Source organism: Tachysurus fulvidraco, chromosome 26 (genome assembly GCF_022655615.1).
Source record: "Tachysurus fulvidraco isolate hzauxx_2018 chromosome 26, HZAU_PFXX_2.0, whole genome shotgun sequence".
NCBI classification, from domain to species: domain Eukaryota; kingdom Metazoa; phylum Chordata; class Actinopteri; order Siluriformes; family Bagridae; genus Tachysurus; species Tachysurus fulvidraco.
Window position 1 is genome coordinate 11285419 of NC_062543.1, and position 8109 is coordinate 11293527.

The 8109-nt window shown below is 40.6% G+C and overlaps 1 protein-coding gene across 1 annotated transcript in view; it reads right to left on the minus strand.

The window, feature by feature from the left end:
• The window catches only part of LOC113663401 (transmembrane protein 211), a 102184-nt gene that overhangs the window by 3479 nt on the left and 90596 nt on the right, over positions 1-8109 (minus strand). The window lies entirely within an intron of this gene.

Here is an 8109-nt window from a genome sequence, read left to right on the forward strand (position 1 = left end):
AGTCTACAAACAACCTTTTTGAAAGCTAGAGAATTGGGAAATATCCTATAAATTATATAAACATTATCATTTTGTAATGATATTAAGTGTGTATGGCCGTGTGGCTTTAACGCCTTAATTTAGTGAGAGACCTGTGTGCCACTGGTCAGGTCAAAAGGGAAAAGGTAAAAACCTATCCAATTTCTTGTCTCAGTTTAGTAGCACACTGCATCCGCTTGGTGGCAGTAGAGTACCTGCACTTTAACACATTGAACGTAATTTGAGTCAACAGTTTGCGGTCACAGAGTAATACACCTCCCTCAATATATCCATGGCTCCTGTCCAGTTACACAGGGGAAAATATCCAGCAGACCACCACAAAAAACCCATTTGCAAGCTGAAGGACAAAATCAGATTTCATAGCCGATGGTTACAAAGCAGAAATGTTTAACAAAGGGAGGTAAACATTTCACAAGGAGGTGAAATCCATTACAAGGCAGCCAATAGATGGTCAGTTTTTTGGCCAAGTTTGCTTTTTCAATGGTTATGTTAAAGTTCAGAAGCCTCTCGCTGTCTGTCACACGTCAGAAGGCTCTTAAGCAGACTTGCCTATTGTGCACAAAGCCACAGACTAGATTCAGTTACAGCCATGAACTGTAGAAATATAGAGACAAATGACTTTGTCAGTGAATTATCTTGAGGTATTATATTGAATACATTTGTGAAGTGTCTTTGAATTCTGCACTTGGAATTGTATTACTGCATGAAGACAGCTGTACGAAATAATTGTCACTTGAACGGTCAATTTTCATGGTCCATAGGGTAAAAACCAAACAAAATATAATTTGTTTTGTACTTTGGTGTAAAGCAGCTACATAATATTCATTTACTGTTCCAAGTCCAAGATCGGCGATGCATGAAACTGCATTATTTGTATGCAAAAAATGCACATGCGAGCATGGTCCAGAGTGCATTCATGACTAAGGTTAATTAACTTTATATAATAAGGTTTTAAATCTGGCCTCATCCCTCTCTTATAATAGAAAGACCTAGAGTTCAGCTCTCTGCAGATGGCCCAGTGTTTATCAGTAGGGGTCTGGTAGTTCAAAGACTGCCTGCTAATAGGCTTTCCTATCAAGCTGTTGTTTAGCGAAAGCAAAAGACTTCTTTATGTGCCTTTCTCCGCAAACAAGACCGCCTATATTCAGGAACTAGGTTTGGCTGCATACCAGCAAAGTCTTTTCAGAACTTCAGGGATGTGCTGAGGGAATTAATGTAGACTGTTTAGCTAAATATATGAATGTAAGGGATTCAGCTCAAAATTTTCAGAAGTTCGAGTAGTCTGGATCAGATATAGAAGTGCACACAGCGCAAGTGTATGTCTGTCTGTGTGTGTGAACAATCTCAAAGATGGCATACAGCTTTGTGACTCAAGTTCTTCATTTTATCCAACATGTCCAGAGAGCGGTTTGCAGAAGAGTCCCACTGTGCAGCAGTAATACTCCACTTAATCATGACTGCCTTTGGAACAGCACAGAGTGGCTTACAGTCTTAGAGCTTAATTTAGTCCAAGTCAATTCTATTCAACCTTAAAAGTAGAGTATTTCTGGATGGAAAGAAAGCTAATTTGGCAAATATTAGATTTAGAGTCAGATAGGTTGACATGATATCTAGCGAGGGTGACAAAAACTGGCAATAGTATGAATCTACACTCTGGCCTAGTTGGAAATGAGCCCCAGCTTCAATATTATATCATAATTTTTACTTACAGCTGTTGCGGTTCCACAAAAGTGAAAAAGAAAAATCAATTTTTGTGAATTTTTATTACTCTTATGTCACCTTGCTAACTTTAAGGTGCCAGCTGTTAAGCATACCCACTACATACTGAGTATAACCCTGTAATTGAAAGGAAATTGACCAGAAATATCAAGATTGCCTAGCAAAATACACTGGGCGTCTAGCCGATGTTGAGTATGTTCCAAATCTGCTCCACTTATATCCACCTTTCCTTTTGCTGCCACCTGCTTCTCGAGTGGTGTAGTCGATACATGGGTTCTAGTCAGGAGGCGGAGTTGCCGAAGACATAATAAAAACTTGACTCGGTATGTGGATGGACGAATAAGATCCTTGACCCTGGTGCAAACAATTGCCCTTACAAAGTGCTTTAGTTGTAAACGTGATTTTGCAGAGAGATTGTACATGTTTGCGTTAAGTTCTGTGTTAAGTTTCATGTGACTTCTGTCACTAAACACTTTAATACTGAGCAGCAAAAGCTCATTTCTTGCATGGGAGGGTTGGTTAATCGAACATGCATAAGCCTACGGTGGCAGTTTGTGACAAGGCACAAACGATATGATGATGGGATTCACTGGATGGTGTAATAACATCGCAGACCTTCCTGTGTGACACAGCTCATTACGGTTTAACCAGGCGATGATCAGTCTTCCAGCGAGTTCAAACCGATTTTCCTATTGCGTTACATTAAGCCATCATTTAGCCTTACGAGATTTCGGTCACAACGAAATAATAGAAACGAAAACAAAATAGGACAGTTTGTTTAGTGCATTCAGAAAGAGCACTAAACACTGCATTTTTTTGTGAGTCAGTCATGCTGGGTTGTCAAGTGGCTGTTTGTGTTTCAGTTCGGCTGTTTACTTTGGAGACAAATTCCATTAAGTCTGATGTCTCCATTTTGTTACCTGCAACTTTTCAAAACGAGCCACAGGTTTCCTTGTTATTTCTGCTCCACTTCCCACAGATTTATGCTATAGAATACTGATGGAAGGAAAATAATCCCTAAAAGATGGTAGAAACAGTACTATGGACATAAGGGGAATTTATTTCCTATGAGACATCGACAGCACTAAGAAAGACACTTGAGTGGAGGTAGAGTACTAACAGAATGGCGTATTGCTTATGGAAATGCAGTTAAAATGCGATTACATTACATATAAAGGGTTGTACCCGCAATAGCCGCAAGGCAGTAAAGCACACGGATAGCTCGCTGTTGCAGGACACCTCCAAGCTCTTCGTTCCGTCATGCATGGTGGTACTTGGAGCAGAACATATGGCTAAGAGCGGGCATTTCAGATGCATATTGCCCAGCTGTGGCAATGGGAGGAACACGGTAACAGTAGGCTAGATGACTCAGTGATGACGAGAACGAGACATGAGTGTACATGTTTTGGATAGAAAAATACTGGATATTTGTCGGATATTTTTCTAAGCATTAAAGCTTGGATTTCATTACTGTTTTTTAACCCACAATCCTCAACCTTTTAAAGTATTGCTGCTGCTATATAAACACTTCAGCCATGCGTTATGAGTCACAGGTTAAGAAATCACTCCTCACACTCACACATACCATACAAATCAATATTCCTGAGGACAAACGTAGTCCAACAGCTTGTCCTTGCACTCTTGTCGGTGTTGCTTCTCTAGCACAGTTGTCTGATTAAATATATTTTACAGGCTTAGCGAGCAAGAGGGTAATGAGGTTTAATTAGCAGGCAGGAACCCGTCTGCCCCTTCAGCTACAGCTTCTGTTGGAGCCTCAGATCTCTCCACACTTGCACCAAAGCACTGACTTTTCATACTTCCCCAGACTTAATAAAGTTTTCAACGCTCTTTATATTAGTTATTGGTACGATAACCCGATAGCCCCATTTGAGGGTTTAGTATCTTAATGCATAATAGGAATATCTTATTATAAAATTCTTTAACACTGATGTGGCAGTGCGAGTATTCAATGGCTTGGAAGAAAAGTGTTCGAATATCACTCAAAGCAGACTTTACTAAAAAAAAAAAAAAAAAAAGACTACTTTTTTCCTTCTGTTTTCATATAAGTAGATTCTATTTATATCTTCATCAACTCTAGTGTGTGTATAAGCATCTGTGGTTACGTTAATACCATAACAACGAAAGGAAGAAACAACTTACCCAGGGACTTCTTTCCTTTCTGGAAAGGTTTTAATTTCATATAATTTAATTCAGAATCTTTGCCAACAAAAAAGCTGTTTAGCAGCATTTAAAAACGATAAAACAACAGTCTGCTATTTTATTTAGCTAACATATGGAGCACATACTAAGCAGATTGTTAATGAATTTATAAAATTCAACGTGTAAACATGCAGCATGTTCCATTATAAAGTGAAATACACATCAGAGTTTAGTTTTGCTAACAGGAAGGCGGAATTCTTTATCGGGAATGACTATTATCACATGGGATTCTGTTATGTATCATATGATATGATATACATTCAAATAAAACATTGTTCTTTAGTATGTGTATTAGTGTATAGTATGAACTATTGAAATGCTTCCTGTTTAGATTCCATGCCTGGGAAACTTGAACAGAACTGCAGGGACAGACCGAGAGAGTAATTCTATAACTTTCCCCGAGGTGTGAAGAGCAGCTATTGGGAAGCTGATATTCTACTGCTGCAGTGTGCGTGAAGTGTGTAATGACGTGGCGTCGAAGCATGAAAGTGAAGCACGCCGCTTATCGCAATCTTAACAAGCACATGCTAAATTCGTGTACGAACACACTTGGCAAGAGTTCAGGTGGAATTCCCAGCCTGATTATGAGGGCTTGTATGGTAAACAACTAGCGGCTTTACATGTGGGTGTCTGGCTGCGTGTGTGTGTGTCTCGGTCATTCAGAGATGGCACAGTAACAGGGATTCTCCTAATCAGACTGTATTTGGCCAACTCGAACCAGCTTGTTTCTAACAGAGCAGCTGTGAGTTGTTTGCAAAACTACATTACCCACGATTCCCAGGGTAGCTGCACGACGACCTGATTTAGAGATCTGTCGAGGAACCATTGGCAGTCAGGCTAACTATTCCCAAATGAAGTTGGAGTTGATTAGACTGCAGCTGATCAAGTCCAAGAATGTTTCTCTCCAGATAATGACTTCATTAGCCCAGTTCTTCTGTGCTGCATCTCCGGTGGTTAAGATTATATACCTTGCGACTCTGTTGAAATTGGATTAAAACCCAATATATGTTAGCATTGGACAGAGACGACGGATTGGGAAGAAAGGCAGAGGCAGTGATGATACCTGACTGGCTTGTTATAACATGCCCAAATCAGTCAGAGATTGCTGTCTAGGTGATTACAGTCTCTGATGTCCTTTAGACGTTACTCATAATTCTCAGGGAGGCACGCATGCTGGCCTGCATGCTAACACACTCACACACACACAGACGAGAGGGAACTCAAGGGAGTGGTCTAGAGTGAAGAAGCAGCCATTTGAATAGGAGGACAAATGTTGTGTCGCTTATCTCGTGTGACCCACATGCCTCCTCTGAAACCTGCAGATCTGCTTTACACACACACACACACACACACACACACACACACATTTGAAATACCAGCAAAAAAAAGAATACAGAATATGAATACCAATTCACGGCTTTGTAATGACTCCGATCCTTTCACCTTGTTGTCTTTAAGCCATCACCAGTCTTTCAGGCCAATCTCTGAATGGTGGATGTGCACGTGTGGTACTTTCACCGGTTCCTTTTTTCCTTTTGTCTCAGGGATCAGATGTATGAACAGGCTCAAAAACCAGGTCAAAACTCTACTTAAAATTGACTGTGTTGCTTTGTTTCTTGTGTTTGTAGTGCTCCTTTTGTTTACAGAGTTGACGGAAGCTCTGTCTATGGCACTTCTCTCACTGTCAGTCCCTTTAACAGCTCTGGAAGTGTCCAATACGTGTACATGCATACAACCTACTACACGTCAGCAAACTTTACAACAAGCAAAATCGATCAAACTGACCAAAAGAGCAGTTCCTGGCAACATTAATGCAACGAGATACAAAAGCTGCCAGAAACACAGCACAGAGGCCAACGTGGAGAAAATAAAATAACGCAATATCTATAAAAGTCTAATAAATCTTTATTTGTGGGCAGAACCCTCGTTTGTTTCGTGGCGGCAGAGCATTTTTTTGTCAGTGATGAAACGTGTTGACGTACGACATATGCTGAGGGGCATCCAGAAATATTGTTTAATTACAGCCTCGCCCATGCAGTCGTACATCAAAACGGAGGCTTTGTCGCCGGCTAAGCACACTGTTTTTCTCCATTCCTGTTCGTTTGCCCCTCGTTCCCTATCCACTTGATTGGCGAACAGATGCTTGTTGTGCTGAAATGACAAGTGTCTTGGAGGGAATATGCAAATGTGCTGTTTGAGGCCTGAATAACAACAACAACAACAACACAGCTAAAATGGTCAGGTTTATAAAAGAGAGGTCTTGGATGAATTCAGTAGAAATCAAGAGCTGTAATGTTCACAGAAATCTACATTTTTGACTTGCATAATGATATGACACAGTTTGACTTTGTGACTAACCCACATGTTTAACTGTAGCTTTATCTTTCTGTCTGTGTATGTGTATGCGTGTGTGTGGGTGTGTATAGTTGTGGCTTCCGATGATCGTACGTCCGGTCAAATTTGGCAGCGATTACAATTTTTGCTAATTTTTTTTTTTTTAACCTCCTTGTGGGCTTTATATAACATCGATAATGAAATGATGTGGCTGTAGGGGGAAAGGAAGTCTTTACAGACATGTACCCTTATTGTTTTTACCCTTTCCTCTGAGATAATGTCTAGGCTGCATCTGTCTAATGGAAGTTGAAGCTATGCTGTTTCTCACATATTGCTATTCATTGGCAGGGACCGAGGAGGTATTTCCATTTTTCTATTTCCTTAGAGGACAGCAAGCTGACCACCTCTCTCTCTCTCTCTCTCTCTCTCTCTCTCTCTCTCTCTCTCTCTCTCTCTCTCTCTCTCTCTCACACACACACACTCACTCTCTCAGACGCACACACACTCTCTCTCTCTCTCTCTCCCTCTCTCTCTCTCACTCACACTCACTCTCTCGGACGCACACACACACACTCTCACTCTCTCTCGCTCGCTCTCTCTCTCACTCTCCCCCCCCCCTCTCTCTCTCATTCTCTCTCTCTCTGACACACACACACTCTCTCTCTCTCTCACTTTGACAGTTCTTTGACACATAAAATAGTTTCTTCCACCATATGGACAAGCCAGAAGTGAGTACAAGCTTGTGTGTGACGAATGATAAACATCAGCTGGTAAACATAAACCAAGGCTCGGTCTCCAGCTTTCAAATTCATAAATAAGCCGCAATGTCCCAACTACTGACGCGCTGTTCTGATTTGTAGATTATTTCCCCCAGACACTGTGTTCCCATATCAGCCATCCACACCCTGAGTAAGTTTGTACTGTAAGAGGAAGAAGCGGCCTGACATTCTGTGTGTGAATTAATTACGTCTCTTAGCCATTAGCCACGGGATGTTGACAGGAAATGAGCAGATGCAAACAGTTTCCAGAGTGGACTGAGACACCAACGACCCATGAGCTGAAATTATAGAGCTATGTACATGTCTGTGAGACAGAGCGTAATTAGGCACACACCCCACTAATGGGATTCACATCATGCTGATCAGTGCTATTCAGGTCAGTCCATATATTACGTGGCATTTATACTCTGTTCAGATTAAAAGGCACTCCGCTTATATTTCATGGTTAAAAAGATATTAATCTTCTGAACAATAACAGCGAATGAATATAGTCTGCCTCGGTGCAACAAACAAGTGCTTTTTTATTTATTCACACAATAAATGTCTGGCTCTAGTTAGGTTACGTGTAAAGCTCAGCGTCATCGCCAAATGGACATCATTTCGGTTTGTACAGTAATCAGAAACAGATTTGTAGCCTGTCATCAAAACAGAGAAGAGCTCTTATACACAGTGTAGAAACAACAGTAACGTTTTAGCGGACAGAACGGGTCTGCACCATTATTCAGGCGAGAAGAAGTATAAAGCTTGGATTGAAATGTTAGCTGAAGTGGAGGATCCTACAAAATTAAATGGATGACAATTGTCCTATTAAAACAGCTTAAGAATTTGTCAGTAATGTTATTCTTCTATAAATGACACCAGAAATAGAACCGAAATATTGCTTGAAACGTAGAAGGCAGCAGGGTGTCTTTGTGTAGAGTTGGAATGAACCGTATTAGTGATAGACAATTAAATAATAGTGTTTGTGTTATTATACATGCAGGATTGAAGTGTAGTTATATTGTTATAGCATAGTAGG